The 14,194-nt window shown below is 45.8% G+C and overlaps 1 long non-coding RNA gene across 1 annotated transcript in view; it reads right to left on the bottom strand.

Annotated features, from left to right (window-relative positions):
* Nucleotides 1–14,194, bottom strand: part of LOC130361335 (uncharacterized) — a 106,881-nt gene that overhangs the window by 55,463 nt on the left and 37,224 nt on the right. The window contains exon 2 of the long non-coding RNA XR_008890966.1: nt 6,946–7,023. This is a non-coding gene — a long non-coding RNA (uncharacterized LOC130361335). The remainder of the gene's footprint in view (nt 1–6,945; nt 7,024–14,194) is intronic.

Here is a 14,194-nt window from a genome sequence, read left to right as displayed (position 1 = left end):
TGTACCGCAGAACAAGTATAGCAGAGAGCCGACACTGACTCGGCTCTGCTACACAACAGGAAACTTTTTCATCTGAGGGATGACGGAGTTTCGGATGAGAGACTTTAAGATGACAAAGGAGGGAGGAGGGAGTTACGGCTGACGCCTGACGGAGATTGGCCCGAAGGAGGAGGCGGGACGCCGTTTCACCTGACGGAGGATGGAGTTACGGCTGACGATGTCCTAAAATGGACACTGTACACATGCTTGACCACTACTTAATTAAAACTTCTTACATGTAGTAAAGAGGAAAGGGGGTCATGAAATTCCTGTTAGGCCATAATCAAACAGCGGGAATATTCTGCTCGGAAATTTATTCCTATGGGATTCTGCCAAACTGTGAACATAACAAAATTTCCAAGACAGATGTTTCTGCCGGGGAAATCCTGATTCCAGCGTCCGCAGAAAGAATAGACATGTCTATTCCTTCTGCGGATTCCACTCAGAAACATATTGTCTTCTATGAGATGGCGTCCTAGTGCCCACTGAGAAGTCCTTTTTCCAGTTTCTGAGCAGTCCTAGCGCCCACCAAAACATTCAAATGTGCTGAAAACAAAGGTGGACATTCCACATATTTCGGCTGTATGAACATGGCCTTACTGGGAGCCATAGAAGTTGGATCCTCAGCGATCAGACACTTATCACCTATCCTGGGAATCAGTGGCGCACAAAGAAGGGGGCCCTATAGCAAATATCAAAATGGGCCTCCTATTATGGCATCTGATTTTGACCCCCAGGATGGATACATCTGGTGTTTCTCCATTAATTTGCTGACAATGCAGTTCGCTGGAGAGAGAAGTTCTGCAGAGTTTCTTACCAATAGAAAAAGGAATGGGACCAAACTGGACAGGCCCCCACTTTACAAGGGCCCCAGAGCAGCCGCATGGTTACCCACCGTGATCTCCCGTACAGGGCCCCGGCTCTCCGGCCAGATAGCGTGTGTCGATATCGTGAGACGCCCTCTCAATACAGCATTATGGCAGAGCTGGAGATTGCCGTAGGCAGCGCTACGGCTCTCCCATAGAGTTGTATTGAGGGGGGTGCCAGCCGCTGCTTTGTGCGGTGGTTGACACCCCCTCCCGTAGGCTTGCATTGAGGGGCGGAGCATGAAGTCACAAGGGGGCGGAGGCATGACGTCACACGCCGCCGGCCCAGTGGTCGCCCGTAATCAGACCCGGAGCGAACACTCCGGGGACTGATTACAAACGGGGTGCCGTGTGCATGATCACGGGCGTCCCCAGCGGCGGGACTCCCGCGATCAGGCATCTTATCCCCTATCCTTTGGATAGGGGATAAGATGTGTAAGCACCGCAGAACCCCTTTAAAACTCTCCTGGAATATAGTCCTAGAAAAAGAGAATGTCTTAAGGAAGGTATTGGGATCTGTATTAAGATTGTGGTGTGTTCAGTTAGGACATATGTGCTATTTGCCATTCAAATACCATAGGTAGTATGCACAGACTTAAAGGGGTACTCCACTGGAAAAAAAATGTTCTAAATCAACTGGTGCCAGAAAGTTAAACAGATTTGTAAATTACTTCTATTTAAAAATCTTAATCCTTCCAGTACTTATCAGCTGTTATATGCTCCACAGGAAGTTCTTTTTCTTTTTGAATTTCCTTTCTGTCTGACCTCAGTGCTCTCTGCTGACACCTCTTTCCATTTTAGGAACTGCCCAGAGTAGGAGCAAATCCTCATAGCAAACCTCTCCTGCTCTGGACAGTTCCTAAAATAGACAGAGGTGCCAGCAGAGAGCACTGTGGTCAAACAGAAAGGAAATTCAAAGAGAAAAGAACTTCTTGTGTAGCATATAACAGCTGATAAGTACTTGAAGGATTAAGATTTTTAAATATAATTTATATACAAATCGGTTTAACATTCTGGCACCAGTTGATTTAGAATTTTTTTTCCCCAGTGGGGTACCCCTTTAATGCAACTTTTCAAAATCTCCCTAATGTCTGGTCTAAAAAGTTAGCAAATATGACATACATGTATAATATCCAACAGGGAGATTAGAAAGAATGAAGCACTCACCAGGTTTTTTTGTGGAATCGCAAGCTTCTTTATTGCATGTCAGTTAGCAGTGTTCCTACACATGCGGGAGAGCAGACAGGTGGAGCAAGGTGGGGGTTGGGCGACGGTCCATATCGTGCACTAAGCGCTTCGTCAGGCCCCTGACAAAGCGCTTAAAGGGGCCTGCGAAGCGCTTAGTGCGCAATACGGACCGTCCAACCCAACCCCCCACCTTGCTCCACCTGTCCGCTCTCCCGCATGTGTAGGAACGCTGCTAACTGGTGAGTGCTTTCTTGCTAATCTCCCTGTAGGATATTATTATTCAACTGCCTCATGTGAGCACCCGGAGGGTCATTTTACCAGGCAAGCCTAGCAGGATATATAGTGGGGATCAAAAGTTTGGGAACCCCAGGTAAAAATTTGTATTAATGTGCATAAAGAAGCCAAGGAAAGTTGGAAAAATACCCAAACGGCATCAAATTACAGATTAGACAGTCTTATAATATGTCAACAAAAGTTTGATTTTATTTCCATCATTTACACTTTCAAAATAACAGGGGAAAAAATGGCGTCTGCAAAAGTTTGGGCACCCTGCAGAATTTATAGCATGCACTGGCCCCTTTGCAAAGCTGAGACCTGTCAGTGTCATGGATTGTTCTCAATCATCATCTGGGAAGACCAGGTGATGTCAATCTCAAAGGTTTTAAATGCCCAGACTCATCTGACCTTGCCCCAACAATCAGCACCATGGGTTTTTCTAAACAGTTGTCTAGAAATCTGAAACTGAAAATAGTTGACGCTCACAAAGCTGGAGAAGGCTATAAGAAGATAGCAAAACATTTTTAGATGTCAATATCCTCTGTTCGGAATGTAATTAAGAAATGGCAGTCATCAGGAACAGTGGAAGTTAAAGCAAGATCTGGAAGACCAAGAAAAATATCAGACAGAACAGCTCGCAGGATTGTGAGAAAAACAATTCAAAACCCACGTTTGACTGCACAATCCCTCCAGAAAGATCTTGCAGACACTGGAGTTGTGGTACACTATTCCACTATAAAGAGATACTTATACAAATATGGTCTTCATGGAAGAGTCATCAGAAGAAAACCTCTTCTACGTCCTCACAACAAAAATCAGCGTTGGAACTTTGCAAATTAAAACATAGACAAGCCTGATGCATTTTGGAAACAAGTTCTGTGGACCGATGAGGTTAAAATTGAGTTACGTTTGGAGAACAAGGGGAACAGAATTTAATGAAAAGAACCTCTGTCCAACTGTTAAGCATGGGGGTGGATCAATCATGCTTTGGGGTTGTATTGCAGCCAGTGGCACAGGAAACCTCTCACGAGTAGAAGGAAAAATGGATTTAAAAAAATGCAGCAAATTTTGGATGCTAACTTGATGCCATCTGTGAAAAAGCTGAAGTTAAAGAGAGGATGGCTTCTACAAATGGATAATGATCCTAAACACACCTCGAAATCCACGGGCGATTACATCAAGAGGCGTAAACTGAAGGTTTCGCCATGGCCTTCACAATCTCCTGACCTCAACATAATTGAAAATCTATGGATAGACCTTAAAAGAGCAGTGCGTGACAGACAGACCAGAAATCTCAAAGAACTGGAATACTTTTGTAAGGAAGAATGGGCAAAGATACCTCAAACAAGAATTGAAAGACTCTTGGCTGGCTACAAAAAGCGTTTACAAGCTGTGATACTTGCCAAAGGGGACAGTACAAGATATTAACTCTGCAGGGTGCCCAAACTTTTGCAGATGCATTTTTTTGTTTTCTGTTATTTTGAATGAATGTAAATTTATTCTGTTATTTTGAAAAAATGTAAGTGTAAATGATGGAAATAAAATCTAACTTTTGTTGACATATAAGAATGTCTAATCTGTAATTTGATGCCTTTTGGAGATTTTTCCATCTTTCCTTGGCTTCTTTATGCACATTAATACAAATTTTTACCTGGGGTGCCCAAACTTTTGATCCCCACTGTTCTTTAATGGAAGCACAGTGCCGGGTATCACCTGTCTTGGACTGTACATACATGCATAAAAATATCTGTGAATTGTCTTTTATCTGTTATGAATAGTAGAAATGTTCCTCTTATTTCTTTTTTTTCACTTTATTAGTCTGTCGAGGCAGTTGCTAGGCCACTATCCCATAGCCTGATTCCAGAGTAATGGATCAAGTAATCTTTGATTGCACAGGCCAGGATAGTTTGTTTTTGTTAACATTAAAGGATTACTTCGCCCCTAGACATGTTATCCCCTTTCCAAATGATAGGGTGATAATGTGTCTGATCGTGCGTGGGGGGGTGGGGTCCGGCCACTGGGACCTACCGCGATCTCCAGGCCGGCGCTGCGGACACAAATGACTGGGGCTTCCATGATCTTGACGTCATGCCACGCCCCCTCCCATAGACATGAATGGAGGGAGCATGGTGTGATGTCACGATGACAGAAGGCCCAGGCTTCTGTGTCCGTAACCCCACAGTGCCGGCCTGAGGATCGCTTGGAGCAGACTCCAAATTAATTTCAATGCAATTTCGCTGCACAGTTCACACTGTGGGATTCCACAGTAGAATTTCCATTCGGATTCCACTGTAAATTCTGTGTGAAATAAGCATGGATTTGTGTAAACAGGCCCTTAAAAGGATCCAGGGCCCTGTAATCTTTGTGGACTATATGTGATGTTTACATGGATATTCTTATGCCTTAAAGGGGTACTCCGCCCCTGGCATCTTATCCCCTATCCAAAGGATAGGGGATAAGATGTTAGATCGCCGCGGTCCCGCTGCTGGGGACCCTGGGGATCGCCGATGCGGCACCCCGCCATCATTACTGCGATACAGGGGCCGGAGCAGCATGACATCATGGCTCCGCCCTCGTGACATCACGGCCCGTCCCCTTAATGCAAGTCTATGGCAGGGGGCGTGACGACCGCCACACCCCCTCCCATAGACTTGTATTGACGGGCCGTGACGTCACGAGGGGCGGAGCCGTGACGTAACAATGCTCCGGCCCCTGTATTGCCCGTCATTACGTGCAGAGCGATCTCGCTCTGCGCAGTAATGATAGCGGGGTGCTGCAGCAGCGATTTGGATAGGGGATAAGATGTCTAGGGGCGGAGTACCCCTTTAATTCTTTGGTTGGTTTGTATTGAAAATGTAACTGCCAACACTTTAACAGATTAAAGGGGTATTCTTATTATTAAAAATTATCTCGGGAGAACTGGGCAGCAGAATCCTGTGGATAACTTTTGATAACGAGAATCCCCTTTCATCTGTTGAAATGTTGGCATTTGTTAAGTTCCAAGTTGTTATTTTTAATTTCTTGTCTATTTCCTGATTTCTATTTGTGTTATCCTGATATTGGCATTTGGAAATTATAAATTCATTGCATTTCAGAGTTTAAGTTGTCTTTTTTTGGGTTATATTGTTTTTTTTTTGTTTGTTTTTTTGTTGCATAGTTTAATCTAGAGCTATCACAGGAAATCAATGAGGTTTGTTTGTTTTTTTGTGTTAGTTTAGCTTAGGGTAAGATTAGGGGAAAGATTATGGACAGTTAGTTTGGGCCTCTCCTTTGCCTTTGTTGGGTCATCTCTTTCATTCCTGGCTGCTTTCATTTGTATCATTATCCAAACCATCATATTAAAGGAGATATCCAGCCAAAAGAGGTAAAAATAAAAACTTAAATGCTGGAGGAAGGGGCTGTCTAGGTCAGATGATTAGAGAAGCAGTTAATACAGCACTGAGAGAGCTGAGTAGGTCAAATGATTAGAGAAGCAGTGAATATAGATGAGGGAGGTGTGTGTGCGCCCCAACCAGGGACAATCACACACCATACCCTGAAGCACTCTCATGTCTGTGAGCTGAGAAAAAGGGAGTGTGATGTGTGGTCTACATGTAGACGACAGTCATCATGTGCTAAGAAATATTGGACTTCCTTCCTGGAAGAAAAACTATTCAGCAAAGGTTACACTTGTACATTACAAAGTTACATAACTTTAAGGGTAGGGTCACATGCTGCACATTTACCGCTGCGTATTTTAGTGCTAGCAAAATTTATGGGTGTTTACTATTACTCCTATAGACTTTGCTAGCACAGTAATACGTAGTGTAAAATATACAGCATATACACTGTGCGCAACCCTACCTTTACATGTACAGCTATATAAAGGTAATTTAATTTGGCTGGAGTTCTCCTTTAAGTTCTGATCATCAAATGGTGAGTTCTTGTTACCTCCTGATATTGATGCATAACTTTTCTTATCGCTGCATGTTGGTCATTCTATTCTGGGTACTGAAAAGTCCCGGTTAGGACCCAAGAAAGGTAACTACTATGGGGGACATTTATCAATGTTTGCTTATGTATTCCTTTTTTTAGTTATTTTTTTTCTTACTATTTTTTTGCTTATTGCTTACTGCTTTCTGCCTGTTGATAAATTTCTTTCACTTAAGCAAGTTTTCTTTTTTTGCTTTGGTAGTGGCTTTTTCTGCTCCATGTCTGAGCTGGAGTAAATTTAGTAAGTTTTTTCATGCGATGCGACTTTTTTGCGACTTTCGCACTTGATAAATCTCTGACCACTGCAAGTCAAAAATCACTTTTTGCTTTGGTAAGCAAGATTTTTATTTTTTGCTTAGGACACTGAACATGCAAAAAGTCACAGAAAAAAGAGCGTAGTCGCACATGCGACTTTTTTGCGACAATTTTAAGCAAAAAAAACCTACTTAATGCTTTGATAAATGTCCCCCTATAGGTCTAGTTTTACAGTAAAGCAACCAGCCAGCGCCTTTACCATGCCCTGTTTCACAAAATGTTGCATTGAATACTAAGCCACTCCTGGGTAATCAGCACCATGTGTTATTTTACATGTTTCTAAATTTACCGTATCAGATCACAGAGCCAGTAAAGTAAAATTACTTCCTGAATCGCTGGGCTTCCTCCTGTGATGTACGTTCACTCCCTGGAAACAAGATGGAAATTAAAATTCCAGACACACGTCCGCTGCAGATGTTTGAAAAATGTTTCCTATTTACACATTTGGTGTGAAAAAAGGAAAAGGGAGTTCTTATAATAGTTGCAATGAAAAGTTCTACAGGGATTTCAAAGGTGTAATGATAATTTGAGACTTTTCCTGTGTTTTGCACATACATTTAAAGCATTGTGTAAACATTTGAGACTTATTCACACCGAAGAATTAATTTATAATCTGCCAAAATCCCTTAAAACATAGCTTTTATTTAGTAACAATTAAATAAAGTCAAAAACATGGTTTAGAGTTTTATATATGATTATATTTAATAGGGCTTGTTTTTTGCAGGACCAATTGTACTTTGTGATGAAATTCTTTATTTTGACATTATTTTTCCATAAAATATGCAGCAATAATGAAAAAAATTATTTGTACGGTGAAATAAAAAATATGCAATTGGGGGTGGGGGTGTTTTACACCGTTCACCGTAAGGTCAAAGTGATATGTTATCTTGATTCTTAAAGGGGTACTACCGTGCTGACAACTTATCCCCTATCTAAAGGATAGGGGATAAGTTGCCTGATCGCGCGGGGTCCCACCGCTGGGGACCCCCGCGATCTCGCACGCAGCACCCCTCTGTGTCTAATGACAGGGCTGGTGATCGTGACATCACAGCTCCGCCCCCATGTGACGTCACGCTCCGCCCCCTCAATGCAAGTCTATGGCAGGGGCAAGACAGCTGTCTCGCCCCCTGCCATAGACTTACATTGAGGGGTGGAGCCGTGACGTCACGATACTCCGGCCCCGTGATCGGCAGTCATCAGACCCGGCGCGATATTCGCTCCGGGGCCTGATGAGAGTGGGGTGCTGCATGCGAGATAGCCGGGGTCCCCAGCAGCGGGACCCTGTGCGATCAGGCAAGTTATCCCCTATCCTTTAGATAGGGGATAAGTTGTCAGCACGGTAGTACCCAATTGATAGCTTTTTGTATTAAAAACAAACAAAAAAACTTTTTTTTTAATGTTTTCTACCTATGCAGCTATGTTGCGCTGTTATCTGTAGTTTTCATGGTACCATAGATCGGACTTTTTGATTATTTAAAAAAAAATTCGGGAATGTGATGTGACCCAAAAAAACAAAATATGGAATTTGTTATTTCTTTTTGTTTGCGCTGCTCACCAATGATGTTATATTTTAGTATTTCTGACAATTCCACATGCAGTGATATAACACCAAATATGTGTTTATTTTGTTTTATTTAAAAAACTAGCTGAATACCCGGCGTTGCCCAGTTCAACAAAGGCGGAAGCTTTTGACTTCATATCCCGTCCTCACATATTGTTTTCATATCCCAACCCCATATCCCGTCCTCATACCCCAACCTCCTATCCCGTCCTCCTATCCCGATCTCCTATCCCGACCTCTTATCCTGTCCTCCTTTCCCGTCCTCTTATCCCGTCCTCCTATTCCGACCTCCTATCCCGTCCTCCTATCCCGTCCTCCTATCCCGTCCTCCTATCCCGTCCTTTTATGCCGACCTCCTATCCCGACCTCCCATCTCGTCCTCCTATCTCGACCTCCCATCCCGTCCTCATATCCCGACCTGTAAGATGTGTACCAGGTATTGAAATATCTCCAGCCGTACAGAAGTTATATGAGAACATACATTTTCCATTGATTTGCATGGGACGTTAAACAAAAACCCCGACCCTCACAAATGGGGGTAGTTAAGGGTTAAATTTACTATCCTATATTTTAAGTGGACATATAAGTAACATGTGACCAAGTTTTATCGAAATATCTCCAGCCGTTTGGAAGTTATCCAGTAACATATTTTTCCATAGACTTGTATGGGGCTTTAAACAAAAACCCAGCCCCTGGCAAAAGGGGGTGAGTAAGGGTTAAATCACCTTTCCTATGTTTGTTGTTGACATATAAAGTAACATGTGTGCCAAGTTTCATGTTAATATCTTTAGCCGTTTGGAAGTTTTTGTGGAACATACACACATACATACACACACACGTTGAGTTTTATATCTATAGATAGAAAAAAGGTTGTGTCACGATTCGGCTTACAGGTTGTGGATCCACTGTGTCAGCGAGGGATTGGCGTGGACCGTGCTGGTGGACCGGTTCTAAGAGGCTACTGGTGTTCACCAGAGCCCGCCGCAAAGCGGGATGGTCTTGCTGCGGCAGTAGCAACCAGGTCGTATCCACTAGCAACGGCTCAACCTCGCTGACTGCTGAGAAGGCGTGGGACAGAAGGACTAGGCAGAGGCAAGGTCAGACGTAGCAGAAGGTCGGGGCAGGCGGCAAGGTTCGTAGTCAATATGGATAGCAGGAGATCAGGTAACACAGGCTTGGACAACACTAAACGCTTTCACTGGCACAAGGCAACAAGATCCGGCGAGGGAGTGCAGGGGAAGTGATGTGATATAGCCAGGGAGCAGGTGGAAGCCAATTAAGCTAATTGGGCCAGGCACCAATCATTGGTGCACTGGCCCTTTAAGTCTCAGAGAGCTGGCGCGCGCGCGCCCTAGAGAGCGGAGCCGCGCGCGCCAGCACATGACAGCAGGGGACCGAGACGGGTAAGTGACTTGGGATGCGATTCGCGAGCGGGCGCGTCCCGCTGTGCGAATCGCATCCCCGACGGCCATGTCAGTGCAGCGCTCCCGGTCAGCGGGACTGACCGGGGCGCTGCAGGGAGAGAGACGCCGTGAGCGCTCCGGGGAGGAGCAGGGACCCGGAGCGCTCGGCGTAACAGTACCCCCCCCCCCTTAGGTCTCCCCCTTTTTTTGTTCGACAACTGCTTTACCTGGGACGAGGACACCGGGAGTGAATGGAGGGTTTCCTCAAAGGCAGGCAGTACAGCAGGAGTGGGAATGGGGAGGGAGGGCAGAGGGTGAAGCTTGGCACGGGGCAGTGTGTCACCAGGACGGGGGCTATGAGGAGGCACTGAGGCTTGCCTGACGGGACTGGGAGGGGGGGGGAGAGGCATTTCTTATGGCAAGCAGAGTCCCAGTTCTTGATCTCCCCGGTGGTCCAGTCAAGGGTGGGAGAATGAAGCCGGAGCCATGGCAGACCCAGGAGGACCTCAGAGGTACAGTTGGGAAGGACGAAGAATTCAATCATTTCGTGATGGGGTCCAATAAACATTAAGAGGGGTTTTGTGCGGTAACGCACGGTGCAATCCAATCTGACTCCGTTGACCGCGGAAATGTAGAGCGGCTTGACGAGACGGGTCACCGGGATGCAGAATTTATTCACCAAAGACTCCAAAATAAAATTCCCAGAGGCACCAGAGTCCAAGCAGGCCACGGCTGAGAGGGAGGAGTTGGCAGAAGGAGAGATCCGCACGGGCACCGTGAGACGTGGAGAAGCAGATTTTGAACCAAGAGACGCCACACCCACGTGAGCTGGGTGCGTGCGTGCGTTTCCTAGACGTGGAGGACGAATAGGGCAATCCACCAAGAAATGCTCGGTACTGGCACAGTACAGACAAAGATTTTCTTCCCTACGGCGATTCCTCTCTTCCTGGGTCAGGCGAGACCGATCCACTTGCATGGCCTCCTCGGCGGGAGGCCCAGGCGTAGATTGCAAAGGATACTGTGGGAAAGGTGCCCAGAGATCTAAGTCTTTTTCCTGGCGGAGCTCCTGATGTCTCTCAGAAAAACGCATGTCAATGCATGTGGCCAAATGGATAAGTTCTTGCAGGTTGGCAGGAATCTCTCGTGCGGCCAGCACATCCTTGATGCTACTGGATAGGCCTTTTTTAAAGGTCGCGCAGAGAGCCTCGTTATTCCATGATAATTCGGAAGCAAGAGTACGAAATTGGATGGCGTACTCGCCCACTGAAGAATTACCCTGGACCAGGTTCAGCAGGGCAGTCTCGGCAGAAGAAGCTCGGGCTGGTTCCTCGAAGACACTACGGACTTCAGCGAAGAAGGACTGGACTGTGGCTGTGGCAGGATCATTGCGGTCCCAGAGCGGTGTGGCCCAAGACAAGGCCTTTCCTGAAAGAAGGCTCACTACGAACGCCACCTTAGACCGTTCTGTAGGAAACAAGTCCGACAACATCTCCATATGCAGGGAACATTGAGACAGAAATCCACGGCAGAGTCTAGAGTCCCCATCAAATTTGTCCGGCAGGGACAAGCGGAGGCTAGGAGCGGCCACTCGCTGCGGAGGAGGTGCAGGAGCTGGCGGAGGAGATGGTTGCTGCTGTAGCAGAGGCAGAAGTTGCTGTAACGTGGCGGTCAACTGCGACAGCTGCTGTCCTTGTTGGGCAATTTGCTGCGATTGCTGAGCGACCACCGTGGTAAGGTCAGTGAGACATGGCAGCGACACCTCAGCGGGATCCATGGCCGGATCTACTGTCACGATTCGGCTTACAGGTTGTGGATCCACTGTGTCAGCGAGGGATTGGCGTGGACCGTGCTGGTGGACCAGTTCTAAGAGGCTACTGGTGTTCACCAGAGCCCGCCGCAAAGCGGGATGATCTTGCTGCGGCAGTAGCAACCAGGTCATATCCACTAGCAACGGCTCAACCTCGCTGACTGCTGAGAAGGCGTGGGACAGAAGGACTAGGCAGAGGCAAGGTCAGACGTAGCAGAAGGTCGGGGCAGGCGGCAAGGTTCGTAGTCAATATGGATCAGGTAACACAGGCTTGGACAACACTAAACGCTTTCACTGGCACAAGGCAACAAGATCCGGCGAGGGAGTGCAGGGGAAGTGATGTGATATAGCCAAGGAGCAGGTGGAAGCCAATTAAGCTAATTGGGCCAGGCACCAATCATTGGTGCACTGGCCCTTTAAGTCTCAGAGAGCTGGCGCGCGCGCGCCCTAGAGAGCGGAGCCGCGCGCGCCAGCACATGACAGCAGGGGACCGAGACGGGTAAGTGACTTGGGATGCGATTCGCGAGCGGGCGCGTCCCGCTGCGCGAATCGCATCCCCAACGGCCATGTCAGTGCAGCGCTCCCGGTCAGCGGGACTGACCGGGGCGCTGCAGGGAGAGAGACGCCGTGAGCGCTCCGGGGAGGAGCAGGGCCCCGGAGCGCTCGGCGTAACAGGTTGGTCATTAGAATTTTTACTATGGGAGGAATATATATTAAAATCATAGGGTGTTGCAGTATCTCGTAATACCTTTTTTATTGGACTAATAGTAACTCTCCAGCGCTTTGTTGCCATCCATTTCTGGGGGCTTTTGACGTATGTTTGGGGACATTGTCCTGCTGGAAGACCCAAGATCTCGGACGCAAACCCAGCTTTCTGACACTGGGCTGTACAGTATGACCCAAAATCCATTGGTAATCCTCAGATTTCATGATGCCTTGCACACATTCAAGGCACCCAGTGCCAGAGGCAGCAAAACAACCCCAAAACATCATTGAACCTCCATCATATTTCACTGTAGGTACTGTGTGCTTTTCTTTGTAGGCCTCATTGCATTTTTGGTAAACAGTAGAATGATGTGCTTTACAAAAAAGCTCTATCTTGGTCTCATCTGTCCACAAAAATTTTTCCCAGAAGGATTTTTGCTTACTCAAGTTCATTTTGGCAAAATGTAGTCTTGCTTTTTTATGTCTCTGTGTCAGCAGTGGGGTCCTCCTGGGTCTCCTGTCATAGCGTTTCATTTCATTTAAATGTCAACAGATATTTAAGCTGTCGTGCAGGCTCAGGGAGCATCAGTGTCAGCGCGAACTATCTTTGGAACTTGTTTGGGGCTGCTTATCCACCATCCGAACTATCCTGCGTTGACATCTTTCATTATTTTTTCTCTTCTGTCCACGCCCAGGGAGATTAGCTGCAGTGCTACGGGTTGCAAACTTCTTGATAATGTTGCGCACTGTGGACAAAGGCAAATCTAGATCTCTGAAGATGGACTTGTAACCTTGAAATTGTTGATATTTTTCCACAATTTTGGTTCTCAAGCCCTCAGACAATTCTCTTCTCCCCTTTCTGTTGTCCATGCTTAGTGTGGCACACACAGACACACAATGTAAAGACTAATCTGCTCAGGTGTGATTTTTATATTGCCCCCACCTGTTACTTGCTCCAGGTGAGTTTAATGGAGCATCTCATGTTTTAAACAATCTTATTTTTCCACAATTTTGAAAGGGTGCCAATAATTTTGTCCAGACCATTTTTTGAGTTTGGTGTGACATTATGTACAATTTGTTTTTTTTTCCTCCTTTTTTTTTTTGTTTAGTTCCAATACACACAAAGGGATTAAACATGTGTATAGCAAAACATGTGTTACTGTAATCCTTTTCTGTGAGAAATACTTCACTTTTTTGAAAAATGTCAGGGGTGCCAACATTTATGGCCATAACTGTATGTGTATGTATATATATATATATATATATATATATATATATATATATATATATTATTTATTTATTTTTTATTACACTTTTTTAGTCCCCCTAGGAGACCTGTATGAGCAGTCATTTGATTGCTCATAGAGATCAATGCAGTACATATTGTACTACACTGATCCATGACATCTGCACTCTCAGCCGTCATAGAGGTCTAGCACAAGCTATGATTAGATCCAAACCCCTGCACCACCAATAAAATACAGATAAAAGTGCCATTTAAATGCCACTGTCAATTTTGACAGCGGCATTTAAATGATCAATAGCCAGCAGCAGAGATCGCACCATGCTGGCTATTAGCGGTGGCCCTAAGTCCGAGCCCTCTCCATACACCCTTAAAGGGGTACTCCACTGAAAAACCATCTTATCTCCTATCTTAATAGGGGATAAGATATCTGATGATGGGGGTCCCGCCGCTGGGGATTCCCACCATCTTCAGGCTGGCAGCGGCTAGGACACGGAAGTTTGGAGCTTCCGTGTTCGTGACCAAACCCCCTCCATTCATGTCTACGGGAGGAGGCGTGACGGCTAGTACACTCTGTGCACCGGATGTCTGGGGTGCCGCAGCGGAGATCGCGGCAGGATCCCCGTGATTAGACATCTTATGCCCTATCCTTTGAATGTGTTTAACGGCCTTACATCCTAGTTGTTAAGGGGTTAAACAATAACCTTTTACTAAAGCCACTCCTCTTTGAGGAAGTGCAAAAGTGACTAAAACTAAAAATTTGCTAATTTTTTTGCAAAATGTATAACAATTTTTTCAGAAGCCTTGATAAGTTCCCCA

This window comes from Hyla sarda, chromosome 3 (genome assembly GCF_029499605.1).
Source record: "Hyla sarda isolate aHylSar1 chromosome 3, aHylSar1.hap1, whole genome shotgun sequence".
In the NCBI taxonomy this organism is placed as follows: Eukaryota; Metazoa; Chordata; class Amphibia; order Anura; family Hylidae; genus Hyla; species Hyla sarda.
Note: the sequence above shows the minus strand (reverse complement) of the source record. Positions and strands in the feature narration are given on the sequence as shown.